The following is a 21,736-nucleotide window of genomic DNA, read 5'->3' on the forward strand; positions in this document are numbered from 1 at the left end:
TCCAAACGCAACATGACGTCCCATCTCAATTCCTGTCAATTTTGCATTGAAAAGTCAAACGGCGCTCCTTCCCTTCCGAGGTCTCCCATGCGCCCAAACAGTGGTTTATCCCCACATATGGGGTATCAGCGTACTCAGGACGAATTGTACAACAACTTTTGGGGTCCAATTTCTTCTCTTACCCTTGGGAAAATAAAAAATGGGGGCGAAAAATAATTTTTGTGAAAAAATGTGATTTTTTATTTTTACGGTTCTGCATTATAAACTTCTGTGAAGCACTTGGTGGGTCAAAGTGCTCACCACACCTCTAGATAAGTTCCTTAGGGGGTCTACTTTCCAAAATGGTGTCACTTGTGGGGGGTTTCAATGATTAGGCACATCAGGGGCTCCCCAAACGCAACATGGCGTCCCATCTCAATTCCAGTCAATTTTGCATTGAAAAGTCAAATGGCGCTCCTTCGCTTCCGAGCTCGGTCATGCACACAAACAGTGGTTTACCCCCACATATGGGGTATCGGCGTACTCAGGACAAATTGTACAACAACTTTTGGGGTCCATTTTCTCCTGTTACCCTTGGTACAATAAAACAAATTGGAGCTGAAGTAAATTTTTTGTGAAAAAAAGTTAAATGTTCATTTTTATTTAAACATTCCAAAAATTCCTGTGAAGCAACAGAAGGGTTAATAAACTTCTTGAATATGGTTTTGAGCTCCTTGAGGGGTGCAGTTTTTAGAATTGTGTCACACTTGGGTATTTTCTATCATATAGACCCCTCAAAATGACTTCAAATGAGATGTGGTCCCTAAAAAAAAATGGTGTTGTAAGAATGAGAAATTGCTGGTCAATTGCTGGTTTTAACCCTTATAACTCCCTAACAAAAAAAAAATTTGGTTCCAAAATTGTGCTGATGTAAAGTAGACATGTGGGAAATGTTACTTATTAAGTATTTTGTGTGACATATCTCTGTGATTTAAGGGCATAAAAATTCAAAGTTGGAAAATTGCAAAATTTTCAAAATTTTCACCAAATTTCCATTTTTTTTGCAAATAAACGCAGGTAATATCAAAGAAATTTTACCACTCTCATGAAGAACAATATGTCACGAGAAAACAATGTCAGAATTGCCAAGATCCGTTGAAGCGTTCCAGAGTTATAACTTCATAAAGGGACAGTGGTCAGAATTGTAAAAATTGGCCCGGTCATTAACGTGCAAACCACCCTTGGGGGTGAAGGGGTTAATGGAGCACACTCGGACTGGGTTGCGGTTAGCAGTGGGGTACCAGAGGGGTCAGTATTGGGCCCTCTTCTTTTTAACATATTTATTAATGACCTTGTAGGGGGCATTCAGAGTAGAATTTCAATATTTGCAGATGACACTAAACTCTGCAGGGTAATCAATACAGGGGAGGACAATTTTATATTACAGGAGGATTTATGTAAACTAGAAGCTTGGGCTGATAAATGGCAAATGAGCTTTAATGGGGATAAATGTAAGGTCATGCACTTGGGTAGAAGTAATAAGATGTATAACTATGTGCTTAATTCTAAAACTCTGGGCAAAACCGTCAATGAAAAAGACCTGGGTATATGGGTGGATGACAAACTCATATTCAGTGGCCAGTGTCAGGCAGCTGCTACAAAGGCAAATAAAATAATGGGATGTATTAAAAGAGGCATAGATGCTCATGAGGACAACATAATTTTACCTCTATACAAGTCACTAGTTCGACCACACTTAGAATACTGTGCACAGTTCTGGTCTCCGGTGTATAAGAAAGACATAGCTGAACTGGAGCGGGTGCAGAGAAGAGCGACCAAGGTTATTAGAGGACTGGGGGGTCTGCAATACCAAGATAGGTTATTACACTTGGGGCTATTTAGTTTGGAAAAACGAAGACTAAGGGGTGATCTTATTTTAATGTATAAATATATGAGGGGACAGTACAAAGACCTTTCTGATGATCTTTTTAATCATAGACCTGAGACAGGGACAAGGGGGCATCCTCTACGTCTGGAGGAAAGAAGGTTTAAGCATAATAACAGACGCGGATTCTTTACTGTAAGAGCAGTGAGACTATGGAACTCTCTGCCGTATGATGTTGTAATGAGTGATTCATTAATTAAATTTAAAAGGGGACTGGATGCCTTTCTGGAAAAGTATAATGTTACAGGGTATATACACTAGATTCCTTGATAAGGCGTTGATCCAGGGAACTAGTCTGATTGCCGTATGTGGAGTCGGGAAGGAATTTTTTTCCCCATGGTGGAGTTACTCTTTGCCACATGTTTTTTTTTTGCCTTCCTCTGGATCAACATGTTAGGGCATGTTAGGTTAGGCTATGGGTTGAACTAGATGGACTTACAGTCTTCCTTCAACCTTAATAACTATGTAACTATGTAACTATGGTTCCCAGGGTCCGAAGGAGAGGAAACTCTCCTTCAGGCCCTGGGATCCATATTAATGTGTAAAATAAAGAATTAAATTAAAAAATATTGATATACTCACCCTTCCGGAGGCCCCTGGACATCACCGCTGGTAACCGGCAGCCTTCTTTGCTTAAAATGAGCGCGTTCAGGGCCTTCCATGACGTCACGGCTTCTGATTGGTCGCGTGCCACTCATGTGACCGCCACGTGACCAATCACAAGCCGTGACGTCATCTAAGGCCCTGAACGCGCTCATTCTTAGGAAGGAAGGCTGCCGGAAAGAAGACGAGGGTGAGTATATTCCTATTAGGTATATACTCACCCTCGGACGCGCCCTGCTTCTTTCCGGCAGCCTTCCTTCTTAAGAATGAGCGCGTTCAGGGCCTTAGATGATGTCATGGCTTGTGATTGGTCGCGGCCGCTCATGTGACCGCCACGCGACCAATCACAAGCCGTGACGTAATTTTCAGGTCCTAAATTCCTAGAATTAGGAAGCCGTAAACGCGCTCATTTTAAGCAAAGAAGGCTGACGGTTACCAGCGGCGATGTCCAGGGGCCTCCGGAGAGGTGAGTATATCAATATTTTTTATTTTAATTCTTTATTTTACACTTAAACGTGGATTCCAATACTGATTTCCGATATCGCAAACATATCGGAACTCGGTATCGGAATTCCGATACCAGATTCAGAAGATCGCCGACCTCATGGCCGACCCCACACAGGGGTCGGGTCGGGTTTCATGAAACCCGACTTTGCCAAAAGTCGGCGACTTCTGAAAATGGCCGACCCGTTTCGCTCAACCCTATTCTCCACCACTATCTGGATGCACTGCTACAAAAAGCACAGTAGCTATGTGTTCACTTCCAATGATCGCCCCCCACAAGTCATCGACTTGCATAGCTACAGAGGTCTTTCAGCCCACTGGTTAGCCATTTGATTAGCGATATTCCGACATGGTGGATCTCTGCACCCTTCTGCACAATTTTGAATTGGCTACTAAGATGGATAGTGGAGAAACGAATGGAGGAGAACGAAGTGATGGATGTGCAGTAGTCAGGAGATGAAGAAGTTATTGATCCTCTCTCTATTGTCCTTGGTTGGTGGAAAGGGATGGAGGAAGCAACCTTGAGTGTTACCCTGCCACCAGCACACCATGAACTTGGACCTCATGGAAGCGACGAACACATGAGTGCCTTCCTGCTGCACTATCTCCAACACATTGCCCATAATTTTATGATTACAAATAGTGCTGACTACTGGGTTGCCATTCTATTAGATCCACGGTATAAGAGGAAACTTAGGAATGCACACAAGCTGGAGACAATCTTAAGATTGGTTTTTCCAAGACAGCAGTGAGGCCCACCGTGTGCATCCCAGTTCTAGGCATCGAACCAGGGAACATCAAGGCGTCACCACCAAAATATTTTTAGATTAGCCAAGCAGAGCAGAGTACAAGTCTGATACGTTGTGAGTGATATGAGAAGATGGTGCAGGAGCATCTGGAGCTCAATATCAATGCCATTGGGGGGGTTGGTCCCTTTTGTATTTTGGTCTTCAAAAATGGAAGAGTTGCCTGAGTTCACCTGTCATGTGAAGACTCCAATTTGGGTCTCTATCTGGTGGGTTGCCCAAGATCATAACTAACAACATTACCACTTATAAACACCGGAGGGAGCCCAAGAGCGGAATTCACAACAGTACCACCCCCCTTGAGGAGGGGTCACCGAACCCTCACCAGAGCCCCCAGGCTGATCAGGATGAGCCAAGTGAAAAGCACAAACCAAATCGGCAGCATGAACATCGGAGGCAACAACCCAAGAATTATCCTCCAGGCCATAACCCTTCCATTTGACAAGATACTGAAGTCTCTGCCTCGAAAAACGAGAATCCAATATTTTCTCAACCACATATTCCAACTCCCCCTCAACCAACACCGGGGCAGGAGGATCAGCAGAGGGAACAACAGGCATCACATATCTCCGCAACAAAGATCTATGGAAAACATTATGGATGGCAAAAGAGGCTGGAAGGGCCAAACGAAAAGACACAGGATTGATAATCTCAGAAATCTTATAAGGACCAATAAACCGAGGCTTGAACTTAGGGGAAGAAACCTTCATAGGAACATGATGAGAAGATAACCAGACTAAATCCCCAACCCGAAGCCGGGGACCAACACACCGACAACTAGGGTTGAGCGAAACGGATCGTTCATTTTCATAAGTCGCCGACTTTTGGCAAAGTCGGCGTCTCATGAAACCGAGCCGATCCCTGTGTGGGGTCTGCCATGCGGTACGCGACTTTCGCGCCAAAGTCGCGCTTCAATGAAGCTAAAAGCGCCATTTCTCAGTCAATGAAGGTGGACGCAGAGTGTGGGCAGCGTGATGACATAGATCTCAGTCCCCACCATCTTAGAGAAGGGCATTGCAGTGATTGGCTTGCTTTCTGCGGCGTCACAGGGGCTATAAAGGGGCGTTCCCGCCGACCGCCATCTTACTGCTGCTGATCTGAGCGTAGGGAGAGGTTGCTGCAGCTTCTTCGGAAGCAGGGATAGTGATAGGCAGGGTACATAAAGCCACAAACTGCTTGTGCTGTAGCGATTTCCACTGTCCAATACCACCTTTTGTTTTCAGGACAGTGGAAGCTACATTTTTTTTTTCTCAGTGCTGTAGCTCATTGGGCTGTCCTAGAAGGCTCCCTGATAGCTGCGTTGCTTTGTGTGTACGCTGCTGTGTAAACCAACTGCTTTTTTCAAAGCACAAATCCTGTTTTTCCTTCCTTTCTGCACAGCTATCTTGTGTGTTTGTCCACACTTTTGTGTGCAGCAGTCCTTTTACAGCTGCCTGCCATACTTTTCAGAGATAACTGCAGGGAGATAAATATTGGCAAGTCTGCCTCCGTGCCATTGCTGTGTGTGGCATCTCTCTCTCATTGTGTGGCACCGAAAACACTGTGTAATACTTGTGCTTTTTTTTTTTTTTTTTCTAAATTCTCCCTTTTCCCAAAAAAAATTAGTGGGAGACAAATATTGTCAAGTCTGCCTCCGTGCCATTGCTGTGTGTGGCATCTCTCTCTCATTGTGTGGCACTGAAAACACTGTGTAATACTTGTCCTTTTTTTTTTTTTTTTTCTAAATTCTCCCTTTTCCCCAAATAAAATTAGTGGAAGATAAATATTGTCAAGTCTGACTCCGTGCCATTGCTGTGTGTGGCATCTCTCTCTCATTGTGTGCCACTGAAAACACTGTGTAATACTTGTCCTTTTTTTTTTTTTTCTAAATTCTCCCTTTTCCAAAAAAAAAATTAGTGGGAGATAAATATTGTCAAGTCTGACTCCGTGCCATTGCTGTGTGTGGCATCTCTCTCTCATTGTGTGCCACTGAAAACACTGTGTAATACTTGGCCATTTTTTTGGGGGGGTACATTCTCCCTTTTAAAAAAAAAAATATATTGGGAGATAAATATTGGGAGATAAATATTGGCAAGTCTGACTCCGTGCCATTGCTGTGTGTGGCATCTCTCTCTCATTGTGTGGCACTGAAAACACTGTGTAATACTTGTCCTTTTTTTTTTTTTTTTTCTAAATTCTCCCTTTTCCAAAAAAAAAATTAGTGGGAGATAAATATTGTCAAGTCTGACTCCATGCCATTGCTGTGTGTGGCATCTCTCTCTCATTGTGTGGCACCGAAAACACTGTGTAATACTTGTCCTTTTTTTTTTTTTTCTAAATTCTCCCTTTTCCAAAAAAAAAATTAGTGGGAGATAAATATTGTCAAGTCTGACTCCGTGCCATTGCTGTGTGTGGCATCTCTCTCTCATTGTGTGCCACTGAAAACACTGTGTAATACTTGTCCTTTTTTTTTTTCTAAATTCTCCCTTTTCCAAAAAAAAAAAATAGTGGGAGATAAATATTGGCAAGTCTGCCCCCGTGCCATTGCTGTGTGTGGCATCTCTCTCTCATTGTGTGGCACCGAAAACACTGTGTAATACTTGTCCTTTTTTTTTTTTTTTCTAAATTCTCCCTTTTCCAAAAAAAAAATTAGTGGGAGATAAATATTGTCAAGTCTGACTCCGTGCCATTGCTGTGTGTGGCATCTCTCTCTCATTGTGTGGCACCGAAAACACTGTGTAATACTTGTCCTTTTATTTTTTTTTTTTCTAAATTCTCCCTTTTCCAAAAAAAAAATTAGTGGGAGATAAATATTGTCAAGTCTGACTCCGTGCCATTGCTGTGTGTGGCATCTCTCTCTCATTGTGTGGCACCGAAAACACTGTGTAATACTTGTCCTTTTTTTTTTTTTTTCTAAATTCTCCCTTTTCCAAAAAAAAAATTAGTGGGAGATAAATATTGTCAAGTCTGACTCCGTGCCATTGCTGTGTGTGGCATCTCTCTCTCATTGTGTGGCACCGAAAACACTGTGTAATACTTGTCCTTTTTTTTTTTCTAAATTCTCCCTTTTCCAAAAAAAAAATTAGTGGGAGATAAATATTGTCAAGTCTGCCCCCGTGCCATTGCTGTGTGTGGCATCTCTCTCTCATTGTGTGGCACCGAAAACACTGTGTAATACTTGTCCTTTTTTTTTTTTTTCTTAATTCTCCCTTTTCCAAAAAAAAAATTAGTGGGAGATAAATATTGTCAAGTCTGACTCCGTGCCATTGCTGTGTGTGGCATCTCTCTCTCATTGTGTGGCACTGAAAACACTGTGTAATACTTGTCCTTTTTTTTTTTTTTTCTAAATTCTCCCTTTTCCCCAAAAAAAATTAGTGGGAGATAAATATTGTCAAGTCTGACTCCGTGCCATTGCTGTGTGTGGCATCTCTCTCTCAATGTGTGGCACTGAAAACACTGTGTAATACTTGTCCTTTTTTTTTTTTTTCTAAATTCTCCCTTTTCCAAAAAAAAAATTAGTGGGAGATAAATATTGTCAAGTCTGACTCCGTGCCATTGCTGTGTGTGGCATCTCTCTCTCATTGTGTGGCACCGAAAACACTGTGTAATACTTGTCCTTTTTTTTTTTTTTTTCTAAATTCTCCCTTTTCCAAAAAAAAAATTAGTTTGAGATAAATATTGTCAAGTCTGACTCCGTGCCATTGCTGTGTGTGGCATCTCTCTCTCATTGTGTGGCACCGAAAACACTGTGTAATACTTGTCCTTTTATTTATTTTTTTTCTAAATTCTCCCTTTTCCCAAAAAAAAATTATTGGGAGATAAATATTGTCAAGTCTGACTCCGTGCCATTGCTGTGTGTGGCATCTCTCTCTCATTGTGTGCCACTGAAAACACTGTGTAATACTTGTCCTTTTTTTTTTTCTAAATTCTCCCTTTTCCAAAAAAAAAAAATAGTGGGAGATAAATATTGGCAAGTCTGCCCCCGTGCCATTGCTGTGTGTGGCATCTCTCTCTCATTGTGTGGCACCGAAAACACTGTGTAATACTTGTCCTTTTTTTTTTTTTTTCTAAATTCTCCCTTTTCCAAAAAAAAAATTAGTGGGAGATAAATATTGTCAAGTCTGACTCCGTGCCATTGCTGTGTGTGGCATCTCTCTCTCATTGTGTGGCACCGAAAACACTGTGTAATACTTGTCCTTTTTTTTTTTTTTTCTAAATTCTCCCTTTTCCAAAAAAAAAATTAGTTTGAGATAAATATTGTCAAGTCTGACTCCGTGCCATTGCTGTGTGTGGCATCTCTCTCTCATTGTGTGGCACCGAAAACACTGTGTAATACTTGTCCTTTTATTTATTTTTTTTCTAAATTCTCCCTTTTCCCAAAAAAAAATTAGTGGGAGATAAATATTGTCAAGTCTGACTCCGTGCCATTGCTGTGTGTGGCATCTCTCTCTCACTGTGTGCCACTGAAAACACTGTGGAATACTTGTCCTTTTTTTTTTTCTAAATTCTCCCTTTTCCAAAAAAAAAAAATAGTGGGAGATAAATATTGGCAAGTCTGCCCCCGTGCCATTGCTGTGTGTGGCATCTCTCTCTCATTGTGTGGCACCGAAAACACTGTGTAATACTTGTCCTTTTTTTTTTTTTTTTTCTAAATTCTCCCTTTTCCCAAAAAAAAATTAGTGGGAGATAAATATTGGCAAGTCTGCCTCCGTGCCATTCCTGTGTGTGGCATCTCTCTCTCATTGTGTGGCACCGAAAACACTGTGTAATACTTGTCCTTTTTTTTTTTTTTTCCAAATTCTCCCTTTTCCAAAAAAAAAATTAGTGGGAGATAAATATTGTCAAGTCTGACTCCGTGCCATTGCTGTGTGTGGCATCTCTCTCTCATTGTGTGGCACCGAAAACACTGTGTAATACTTGTCCTTTTTTTTTTTCTAAATTCTCCCTTTTCCAAAAAAAAATTAGTGGGAGATAAATATTGTCAAGTCTGCCCCCGTGCCATTGCTGTGTGTGGCATCTCTCTCTCATTGTGTGGCACCGAAAACACTGTGTAATACTTGTCCTTTTTTTTTTTTTTCTTAATTCTCACTTTTCCAAAAAAAAAATTAGTGGGAGATAAATATTGTCAAGTCTGACTCCGTGCCATTGCTGTGTGTGGCATCTCTCTCTCATTGTGTGGCACTGAAAACACTGTGTAATACTTGTCCTTTTTTTTTTTTTTTCTAAATTCTCCCTTTTCCCCAAAAAAAATTAGTGGGAGATAAATATTGTCAAGTCTGACTCCGTGCCATTGCTGTGTGTGGCATCTCTCTCTCAATGTGTGGCACTGAAAACACTGTGTAATACTTGTCCTTTTTTTTTTTTTTTTCTAAATTCTCCCTTTTCCAAAAAAAAAATTAGTGGGAGATAAATATTGTCAAGTCTGACTCCGTGCCATTGCTGTGTGTGGCATCTCTCTCTCATTGTGTGGCACCGAAAACACTGTGTAATACTTGTCCTTTTTTTTTTTTTTTTCTAAATTCTCCCTTTTCCAAAAAAAAAATTAGTTTGAGATAAATATTGTCAAGTCTGACTCCGTGCCATTGCTGTGTGTGGCATCTCTCTCTCATTGTGTGGCACCGAAAACACTGTGTAATACTTGTCCTTTTTTTTTTTTGGGGGGGGTAAATTCTCCCAGAAAAAAAAAAAAAATAGTGGGGGATTATGATTGGCATTTCTGCTTGAGTGCTGGGCCTGTGTGTGCCATCTGTCTCAAATTATTGGGCCACGGAAAACCTAGTGTGTAACATTGGGCCTGATTTTCCTTTCAGTGTCAGGCACCTATAAAGGTATATATAAATCCTGCAGAAGTTTGAGTTCACCTTATAAGTTGTTTTACAGTAACAAATAGTGTTACTTTGGTTACGTTTTGCAAGCAATGAGGAAGTCTAGTGGAAGAGGTCGTGGCCGTGGGCGGTCATTGTCAGCTGGTAATGATGGTAGTGGTGGTGGAGCATCAGGTGGTCGTGGTAAAAGCAGTACAACACCTAAGTCTCGAGTTGTTGAGCCAGGTTCCTTGTCTGGCTACACAAGGCCTCGAACGCTCTCTTTTCTGGGAGTAGGAAAACCACTTTTGAAGCCGGAGCAGCAGGAACAAGTATTGGCTTTCATTGCTGACTCTGCCTCTAGCTCTTTCGCCTCCTCTTCGGAAAGTGCCAAATGTCAGAGCAGTGCATCGTCAGTGGATGCTCCCGGTCAGGGACAAGTCGCTTCCTTGTCTTCTTCACCCAGAGCAAGAGAGAAGGATGCGTCAGGAGACACAACGGGTTACTCCATGGAGCTCTTTACACATACCGTTCCTGGGTTAGACAGTGAAACAGTTAACAGGCCATGTCCATTAGAAGTTGAATCGGACATGGAGTGCACAGATGCACAGCCACAGCCAGATTACTATGCTGTTCCTTTGACTCAGACCAGAACATTGCCCTCGCAGTGTACTGAGGCAGAATCAAACCCAGCGGAGACTATGGTGCCCCGTCACGGACGCTATACCACCGGCTTACACGGTGACACAGACGAAATCACACACAACATAGAAGAGGAGGTCATAGATGACCCAGTTGTTGACCCCGATTGGCAGCCATTGGGGGAACAGGGTGCAGGCGGCAGTAGTTCTGAAACAGAGGAGGAGGAGCCGCAGCAGGCATCAACATCACAACAGGTTCCATCTACCGGGCCCGTATCTGGCCAAAAACGCGTGGCAAAACCAAAACCAGTTGGAGGACAGCGTGGCCATCCGGTTAAAGAAGCTCAGTCTGCAATGCCTGAAAAGGTATCCGATAGTAGAAAGAGTGCAGTCTGGCATTTTTTTAAACAACATCCAAATGATCAGCGCAAAGTCATCTGTCAAAAATGTTCAACTACCTTAAGCGGAGGTCAGAATCTTAAAAGTCTAAATACAAGTTGCATGCATAGACATTTATCCACCATGCATTTGCAAGCCTGGACTAACTACCAAACGTCCCTAAAGGTTGCAGCACCCTCGGCCAATGAAGCTAGTCAGCAACGCTACATCCCTTCCCTCCCTGTAAGCCGACCATTTCCCACACCACCTGCAGTATCTGTGCAGCTTTCGTCGCCAGGCCAAAGCAGTCAGGGAATCACCAGGTAAGTAGTAGGAAACACTGCATGTAGGGCACCGGCAAGAATACCATCTCCAACACTCTCTCAGTCACCCATGTCCACCGGCACCACCGCTAGTTCCACGATCTCCAGCTCTCCAGTCCAGCTCACCCTACATCAGACTCTTGTTAGGAAAAGGAAGTACTCATCCTCGCATCCGCGTACACAGGGTTTGAACGCCCACATTGCTAGACTAATCTCATTAGAGATGATGCCCCACCGGTTAGTTGAAAGCGAAGCTTTCAAAGCGCTGATGGACTACGCTGTACCACGCTACGAGCTACCCAGTCGGCACTTCTTTTCTAGAAAAGCCATCCCAGCCCTCCAACAGCATGTTAAAGACCGCATCGTCCATGCACTCAGGCAGTCTGTGACTACAAAGGTGCACCTGACAACAGATGCATGGACCAGTAGGCATGGCCAGGGACGTTACGTGTCCATCACGGCACACTGGGTGAATGTGGTGGATGCAGGGTCCACAGGGGACAGCAATATTGGGACAGTTTTGCCTAGTCCACGGTCAAGGAAAGAGTTGGCTGTAGGCGTTCGCCCCCCCTCCTCCTCTTCCTCCTCCTCATGCAGAAGCGAGAGCTCGTCCACACACCCCAGTCGCACATCCACTCCATCCGCAGCTGCCACTGTTGCACACCAGGTGTGCCATTTTGGGACAGCTAGTGGCAAGCGTCAGCAGGCTGTATTGGCAATGAAGTGTTTGGGCGAAAACAGACACAACGCGGAAGTTCTGTCCGAGTTCTTGCAGAATGAAACTCAGTCATGGCTGGGCACTGTACATCTTGAGGCAGGCAAGGTTGTGAGTGATAACGGAAGGAATTTCATGGCTGCCATAGCCCTTTCCCAACTGAAACACATTCCTTGCCTGGCTCACAACCTGGTGGTGCAGTGCTTCCTGAAAAGTTATCCTGGGTTACCCGACCTGCTCCTCAAAGTGCGCAGACTTTGCTCGCATATCCGCCGTTCGCCCGTACACTCCAGCCGTATGCAGAACTATCAGCGGTCTTTGAACGTTCCCCAGCATCGCCTAATCATCGACATTTCAACAAGGTGGAACTCCACACTGCACATGCTTCAGAGACTGTGCGAACAGAGGCGTGCTGTTATGTTTTTGTGGGAGGATACACATACACGGGCAGGCAGTTGGATGGCAGACATGGAGTTGTCAGGTGTGCAGTGGTCGAAGCTACAAGACCTGTCTCAAGTCCTTCAGTGTTTTGAGGAATGCACACGGCTGGTTAGTGCAGACAACGCCATAATAAGCATGAGCATCCCCCTAATGCGTCTGCTGATGCAAAGTTTGACGCACATAAAGGAGCAGGCGTCTGCAGCCGAGGAAGAGGAAAGCCTTGATGACAGTCAGCCATTGTCTGGTCAGGGCCGTGTAGAGGACGCGGTAGCGGGCGAAGAGGAGGAGGACGAGGAGGATGATGGGGATGAGTACTTTTTTAATGAGAAAGCTTCTCCTGGGCCAACAGAAATTAGTGGCGTTGCAAGGCCGGGTTCTGTTTTTTTAAGGGAGACAAGTGACGTAGATTTGCCTGTAACTGCCCCTCAAACCAGCACAACCGCAGATTTGCCAACAGGAACTTTGGCCAACATGGCTGATTATGCCTTACGTATCCTCAAAAAGGACCCACGCATTACTAAAATGATGAGCGATGATGATTACTGGTTGGCCTGCATCCTTGACCCTCGCCATAAAGGCAAATTGCAAAATATTATGCCACATGAGAACCTCGAACAAATCTTAGCAACCAAACAAGCTACTCTTGTAGACCGTTTGATTCAGGCATTCCCAGCACACAGCGCCGGTGATGGTTCTCACACAAGCTGCAGGGGGCTACATGGCAGAGGTGTTAGGGGTGCACAGATCAGAAGTGGCGTTGGACAGAGGGGTTTTCTGACCAGGTTGTGGAGTGATTTCGCAATGACCGCAGACAGGACAGGTACTGCAGCATCTATTCAAAGTGACAGGAGACAACATTTGTGCAGTATGGTTACTAACTATTTTTCTTCCCTTATCGATGTTCTCCCTCAACCGTCATTCCCATTTGATTACTGGGCATCAAAATTAGACACCTGGCCTGAATTGGCAGAATATGCATTGCAGGAGCTTGCTTGCCCAGCAACTAGTGTGCTATCAGAAAGAGTATTCAGTGCTGCTGGTTCAATATTAACCGAAAAAAGGACTCGTCTGGCTACCCAAAATGTGGATGATCTCACCTTCATTAAAATGAACCACTCCTGGATTTCAAATTATTTTGCCCCACCTTTCCCGGCTGACACCTAGCTTTCCTATAAAAAGGTCTTGCTTGTGGACTGGTCTTACTGAGTGTTCCAATCTGTTAATTTGCAGCAGCTGTTTGTCCAGCATACGACATGTTTACACCTCCCCCAATGGGAAAAATCCCCCCACGGGGCCGTTGTCTCACCACTTGGTGCAAGCACCCGTTACAGTGCTGATTGTCTGAAGAGGCGGGTGTGCCCGCTTTTGGTCGACGGCATTGCCACTGGGTCCCTCATAGTACAATGTAGTGTCTCTGGCGGTGGTGGTGCGCACCCAACGTCAGACACACCGTTGTAACATGAGGGGCCCTGGGGCGGTACAGCCGGCCACAAGAGAGTTCCCCCCCCCAGCTCAAACTGTGCTGTACCACGTGCAAAATTATCTCGCACAGCTCCACCAATGTTTAGTCTATGCACTGACATCATTCAATGCCTGGCAATGACAAACAATACCAATTTGTTTGCATCTATGATGCTAGTTAAAGTAGTCTGGGTCAGTGTCCTATATTGACACCAGTAAATACTAATTTACTGCCAAATTGCTTTGTCATAAACTCTGCAGATGAGCCCACCCCTGTACCTAAGCATGCCACCCTTTTTTTACTTATAGTTGTTTTGCGAGACATTCACATCTATTTATTTTTTGGGAGTACTAACTGTGTCAGACACTCCTTGCAATACTCCTCCACTGACCACAATGCTGCCTGCCTGTGTATCCATGTAACCGATGTAAAACTGCCATGAGCCTATTGTTGGTTATTTTAGGCCTTTGATAGCCTGTCTGCCGTCCCTACTTGCATTACTCCTCCACTGACCACAATGCTGCCTGCCTGTGTATCCATGTAACTGATGTAAAACTGCCATGACTGCCTACTGTTTGTTATTTTAGGCCTTTGTGAGCCTGTCTGCGGCCCCTACTTGCAATACTCCTCCACTGACCACACCAATGCTGCCCGTGTACCCCTGGAACCTATTTAAAAGTTCATAGAGCCTAGTTATATATTTTATTTACTATTAATAAGGCCATGATGGACTATGCTGTACCACGCTACAAGCTAACCAGTCGACACTTCTTTTGCGAGAAAAGCCATCCCAACCCTCCACCAGCATGTAGAAGACCGCATTGTCCATGCACTCTGGCAATCTGTGAGTACAAAGGTGCACCTGACAACAGACGCATGGACCTGTAGGCATGGCCACGGAAGATTACGTGTCCATTACGGCGCAATGGGTTAATGTGTTGGATGCATGGTCCACAGGGGACAGCCTACTAAGTCTGTCTGCAGTCCCTAATTCAAATTGTCCTCCACTGTCTAAATCGGAGCTTCCACCTTCTGGCTTTCGGCCTATATTATCAGAAATTAAACTGCATTTGGCCTTTAACTTTGGTTATGGCCTACTAACGGTGTCTGCCCCTGCCTGGTGTTTGTCCTCAACTGAATAAAGCTGAGCTTCATCCTTCTGGCTCTCATTAAGTGCTGTGTTTTTAAAAATTGGTGGTTAGGGCCTACTAACGGTGTCTGCCCCTCCCTGGTGTTTTTCCTCAACTGAATAAAGCTGAGCTTCAACCTTCTGGCTCTCATTAAGTGCTGTGTTTTTAAAAATTGGTGGTTAGGGCCTACTAACGGTGTCTGCCCCTCCCTGGTGTTTTTCCTCAACTGCATAAAGCTGAGCTTCAACCTTCTGGCTTTTGGCCTATAGTATCAGATATTAAACTGCATTTGGCCTTCAACTTTGGTTACGGCCTACTAACGGTGTCTGCCCCTGCCTGGTGTTTGTCCTCAACTGAATAAAGCTGAGCTTCATCCTTCTGGCTCTCATTAAGTGCTGTGTTTTTAAAAATTGGTGGTTAGGGCCTACTAATGGTGTCTGCCCCTCCCTGGTGTTTTTCCTCAACTGAATAAAGCTGAGCTTCAACCTTCTGGCTCTCATTAAGTGCTGTTATTTTAAAAATTGGTGGTTAGGGCCTACTAACGGTGTCTGCCCCTCCCTGGTGTTTTTCCTCAACTGAATAAAGCTGAGCTTCAACCTTCTGGCTCTCATTAAGTGCTGTGTTTTTAAAAATTGGTGGTTAGGGCCTACTAACGGTGTCTGCCCCTCCCTGGTGTTTTTCCTCAACTGAATAAAGCTGAGCTTCAACCTTCTGGCTTTCGGCCTATAGTATCAGATATTAAACTGCATTTGGCCTTCAACTTTGGTTACGGCCTACTAACGGTGTCTGCCCCTGCCTGGTGTTTGTCCTCAACTGAATAAAGCTGAGCTTTATCCTTCTGGCTCTCATTAAGTGCTGTGTTTTTAAAAATTGGTGGTTAGGGCCTACTAACGGTGTCTTCCCCTCCCTGGTGTTTTTCCTCAACTGAATAAAGCTGAGCTTCAACCTTCTGGCTTTCGGCCTATAGTATCAGATATTAAACTGCATTTGGCCTTCAACTTTGGTTACGGCCTACTAACGGTGTCTGCCCCTCCCTGGTGTTTTTCCTCAACTGAATAAAGCTGAGCTTCAACCTTCTGGCTCTCATTAAGTGCTGTGTTTTTAAAAATTGGTGGTTAGGGCCTACTAACGGTGTCTGCCCCTCCCTGGTGTTTTTCCTCAACTGAATAAAGCTGAGCTTCAACCTTCTGGCTTTCGGCCTATAGTATCAGATATTAAACTGCATTTGGCCTACTAGTATGGTTGGGCCCTTAAAACAGTGTCTGCTGCTCCTGGGTTTGCTACTCCACTGAACAAAGCAATGCCGCCTGGTTAGTCCTGTCCTGTTACCAATTTTGAACTGCATTTAGCCTACTTTATTCTTTGGCCCTATATCTGTTTCCTCCTCATCCTGCCCATTGCCCAGCCACTGCTAGATGAGTCTGCTGGTACATTGACCTAGACCACTACATTCCCCTTGCACTCTACACAGCCAGAATCTGACCCTGCTGAAAGTAAGGCTCCCCTTCCCGCATGTTATACCACCTTACACAGGGACAAAGAGGAAGGTGCAGATGAAAGTGCAGGTTCCTTCATCAGGTGGGGGGGCATACTCGTTGGCGATGTCACTGGCACAGGGCCCCTCAGAGTACGCAAAAGTGTCGCTGCTGGTGGGAGGCGCCCCCGCCGTGCAAACACACCGCTGTACTTTGAGGGGCCCTGTGCCAGTGCCAATGCGAACAAGTGTGCCCCCCTGCTTGCTCAGGATCACAGCACTTGCCATGTTGAAATACTTACCTCTCCCTGCTCCACCGCCGTGACGTAGTCCACGTTTCCTGGGCCCACTAAAGCCTTGAACCAGCCCTACCCCCCACAACTTTTGCCAAATGACCCCCAATTTCCTATGCCCAACTATTATTATAAAGTTAATTAAGATTGACAAGCTTCAGAAACAAGAATGGATGTTTTTGGCATTAAAATGGGCACTCTAGGTGTTTTCCTGGCCTCCACTCACTGCCGACTATGCTTCCCCATTGACTTGCATTGGGTTTCGTGTTTCGGTCGATCCCCGACTTTTAGCGATAATCGGCCGACTGCACTCGACTCGACTCTGGACAAAGTCGGGTTTCACAAAACCCGACTCGATCTTAAAAAAATGAAAGTCGCTCAACCCTACCGACAACGGTTAGCGAAACGTTAAGCCTTCTCCTGAGACAACGTCAAATTGTCTACCACATGAGTCCAAATCTGCTGTAACCTGTCCACCACAGAATCCACACCAGGACAATCAGAAGGCTCAACCTGCCCTGAAGAAAAACGAGGATGAAAACCAAAATTACAAAAGAAGGGCGAAACCAAAGTAGCCGAACTAGCCCGATTATTAAGGGCAAACTTGGCCAACAGCAAGAAAGCCACCCAATCATCCTGATCAGCAGACACAAAGCATCTCAAATAGGTTTCCAAGGTCTGATTAATTCATTCAGTTTGGCCATTTGTCTGAGGATGAACTGCTGAAGGAAAAGACAAATCAATGCCCATCCTAGCACAAAAGGCCCGCCAAAGGAACGTCACCATGAACCCCCTGACAACCCCAACTAGTCACAGACATAGATTTCCAATCTAATACCGGATTATGTACCTGTAACCATGGAAAACCCAGTACAACAACATCATGCAAATTATGCAACACCAGAAAACGGCAATCTTCCTGATGTGCTGGCGCCATGCACATGGTTAGATGTGTCCAAAACTGAGGTTTATCTTTGGCCAAAGGTGTAGCATCAATACCCCTCAAAGGAATAGTGTTCTGCAAAGGCTGCAAGGAGAAACCACAACGCTTGGCGAATTCTAAGTCCATTAAGTTCAGAGCAGCATCTGAATCCACAAATGCCATGACAGAAAATTACGATAATGAGCAGATCAAGGTCACAGATAAGAGAAATTTAGGCTGCACAGTACTGATGGTAACAGACCAAGCGACTCTCTTAGTACGCTTAGGGCAATCAGAAATAACATGAGCAGAATCGCCACAGTAAAAACACAGCCTATTCTGACGTCTGAATCCCTGCCGCTCAGCTCTAGTCAAAATCCTATCACACTGCATAGGCTCTGGACTCTGCTCAGAGGACAACACCATAGTGTGCACAACTCTGCGCTCGCGCAAGCGCCGATCAATCTGAATGGCCAGAGACATAGAATCACTCAGACCAGCAGGCGTGGGGAACCCCACCATAACATCTTTAACGGCTTCAGAAAGACTCTTTCTGAAAATTGCTGCCAAAGCATTCTCATTCCATTTAGTGAGCACAGACCATTTTCTAAATTTCTGGCAGTATAATTCTGCCGCTTCCTGACCCTGACACAGGGTTAACAAGGTCTTTTCTACATGATCCACTGAATTAGGTTCGTCATACAATAATCCTAGCGCTTGAAAAAATGTGTCTACATTAAGCAATGCCGGATTCCCTGATTCAAGGGAGAATGCCCAGTCCTGAGGATCACCATGCAGCAGAGAGATGACAATTTTAACCTGCTGAATGGGATCACCAGAGGAACGGGGTTTCAGAGCAAAAAACAGTTTGCAGTTATCTTTAAAGTTCAAAAACTTGGACCTGTCCCCAAAAAACAAATCAGGAGTAGGAATTCTAGGCTCCAAAGCTGGAGTCTGAACAACATAATCTAGAATACCCTGTCCTCTTGCAGCAAGTTGATCCACATGAGAAGACAAACCCTGAACATCCATGCCAGCGCCAAAGTCCTGAACCACCCAGAGATTAAGAGGAAAGGAAAGACATAACAGACTGCAGAAAAAAAATGGCTCAGAACTTTTCTTTCCTTCTTTTGAGATGCATTTAACTCATTGTTGGCCAGTTGTACTGTTATGATCTGGAGGTTTAGGAGCAACATGGGACATGCTCTGGAGGAGGTGGTACCTGTACTAACCGCAGAACCTGAACTTAACAGAACAACTAGAAGTAGCCGTGGGATGTTCCTAACACTGCCTAGACACCTCGTCACAGCCTGAGGACTAAATACCCCTAAAGATAGAAACAGGAAAGCTATCTTGCCTCAGAGAAAATCCCCAAAGGATAGACAGCCCCCCACAAATAATGACTGTGAGAGGAGAGGAAAATAACAAACGCAGAATGAAACCAGGATTTAGCAAAGGAGGCCACTCTAGCTAGATAGAAAGTACAGGACAGAATACTGTGCGGTCAGTATAAAAATACTAGAAAAATCCACCACAGAGATTTCAAAAATCTCCACACCTGACTAAAGGTGTGGAGGGTAAATCTGCTTCTCCAGAGCTTCCAGCTTAACTGAATAAATCCATACTGACAAAGCTGGACAAGAGAAAACATAAAATGCACTGAACTATTAAGTCCACAGCATGTGGACTGCAAAAAACCAAGCCAGGACTTATCTTTGATGATTTGGTCAGAATAGCAGGAGAATCCAAGCAGAGATGTGAATCCACCAAAGAACAATTGACAACTGGCACTAAGGAAAGGGTCTAGCCAGATTAAATAGCCCAATCAGAACTGGTAATAAGTGGACGCACCAGATAATTGCTGAAATCCAAATGAGCAGCAGTACCACTTACAACCACCGGAGGGAGCCCAAGATCATAACTCACAACATTACCACTTATAACCACCGGAGGGAGCCCAAGAGCGGAATTCACAACAGGGTTGCCTGTGGTGGAAGGTGTGTCAGAGGCCTGTAATACTGTTTCTACTCTGTGGAAATCGATGCCACTTTAGAGGTATGTGACAATTATTGCTTTGAAATGTGGAGACTCCAAGTTGGGTCTCCATCTGGTGGGTTGCCTTTAACCCCTTAGTGACAGAGCCAATTTGGTACTTAATGACCGAGCCAATTTTTACAATTCTGACCACTGTCACTTTATGAGGTTATAACTCTGGAATGCTTTAACAGATCCTGCTGATTCTGAGATTGTTTTTTTGTGACATATTGTACTTCATGTTAGTTGTAACATTTATTCGATATTACTTGCAATTATTTATGAAAAAAATGGAAATATGGCGAAAATTTTGCAATTTTCAAACTTTGTATTTTTATGCCCTGAAATCAGAGAGATATGTCACACAAAATAGTTAATAAATAACATTTCCCACATGTCTACTTTACTTTAGGGGTCTATATGATAGAAAATAACCAAGTGTGACACCATTCTAAAAACTGCACCCCTCAAGGTGCTCAAAACCACATTCAAGAAGTTTATTAACACTTTGTTAGGGCTAGTGGAACGCACCGAGTAAATATAGATGTTTATTATTATTGATGCGTTCGCAGCCCGGGGTCCACCGTGCAGGGGAACCTGCTGCTAGTAAATGGTGGCACTATTTGGCGGTATAGACTAGCTCTGTTACCTCACAGAGTAGCCAAGAAAGGAAAGCTCTGCGCCCTGTTAGACTTCACAGGAGCACAGGTAAACTGCCCATCAGAGAGCAGTCAGTGGTCATGCAAACATACAATCTCCTCACCGGAGGAGCCGGTATTCTAGGGGCTTATTTCAGTCGGGGCCCTAAATCCATGCACACAATCTCCTCGCCAGAGGTGCCAACATTCTAGGGGCTTATTTCAGCCGAGTCCCTGAACACACATAAATGACCACACTGGCGCATGCATGTAACAGATTCAATACTAGTGCATGGCTGTGCGGTCATGAGAGCCTTAAATAGCTGCAGCAAGTACAGGACCTTCCTAGAAGGACCAATGAGAGGCTGCTACAGAGTCTGAGCACCTTCAGGACCTTCCTGGAGGACCAATGGATTTAGCTGTAGTATCTGAACATGTGACCCTTGATCTCCACTGAGAGATCTTACTCTGGGCATGCTCAGAACGAGAAAAGCAGAACTTAGTCCCAGAAGCGTCTGCTCGCCGCTGCCCAGCACTGACTTCAATGGCAGAAGCTGGAAAAGCAGCAGTAACCCTTTGTACAGAGTGAGACTGAGCGAGACACTGGGACTGAGGTCTCCGCTGAGCAGGCTCCACTGTGGCAGGAGAAGAACGGGAGACCGCAGCGGAGATGGCTCGAGATTCCCACTGTGCAGAGGCAGGAACTCGACCCCTAACATTACACCCCCTCCTTGGGCCTCGCTACGCTCGAAGGCAGCAATGAGCTGCAGAGCCTGAATGTGCACAGCAGGCTCCCAGGACCTGTCCTCAGGACCATAACCCTTCCAGTCCACCAAATAAAATTTTTTGCTACGTACCACCTTGCACGCCAAAATAGCGTTCACCTCGTAATCGTCCGTAGACGAACCCGATGTCCTGGCAGATGACTCAGAAAACCGGGACATGTATACGGGCTTAAGGAGGGACACATGAAAGGTGTCGGTGATACCTAGGCGTGGAGGAAGGGCCAGACGGTAGACCACAGGGTTAACCTGTTCGAGGACTTTGAAGGGACCTGTCATGATCTCTGCAGGCAGAGATCATAGCAAGCCTATAGAGGGACAAGCTCTCGGAAGATGGAACTATACTGACCATGAACTAAGCCTGCCGCGCAACTAGAAATAGCCAGGTAGCATTACCTATTTATCGCTAGATGCCCAGCTCTGGCCTAAGACCTAAATAGCTAGCAGAGGGAAATATAAGACCTGGCTCACCTCTAGAGAAATATTCCAAAGAAGACAGTAGCCCCCCACATATAATGACGGTGAGTTCAGATGAAACAACAAACGCAGCAGGAAAATAGTCTTAGCAAATTTGAGGTCCGCTTACTAGATAGCAGAAGACAGATAGTATACTTTCATGGTCAGCAGAAAAACACTAACAAAACACCATCCAGAGATTACCTTAAACTCTGGCATTAACTCATAACGCCAGAGTAGCAATCCCTGATCAACGAGAGCTTTCCAGACACAGTAACAAAACTTCAGCTGTGAACTGGAACAAATAGGCAAAACAAAACATGGACAAAAGTCCAACTTATCTAGTAGTTGTCTAGAAGCAGGAACAAGCACTGAGAGGCATCAGATAACATTGTTGACCGGCAAGCAACTAACAGAGCAGCAAGGT

Source organism: Ranitomeya variabilis, chromosome 6 (assembly GCF_051348905.1).
Source record: "Ranitomeya variabilis isolate aRanVar5 chromosome 6, aRanVar5.hap1, whole genome shotgun sequence".
Lineage (NCBI taxonomy): Eukaryota > Metazoa > Chordata > Amphibia > Anura > Dendrobatidae > Ranitomeya > Ranitomeya variabilis.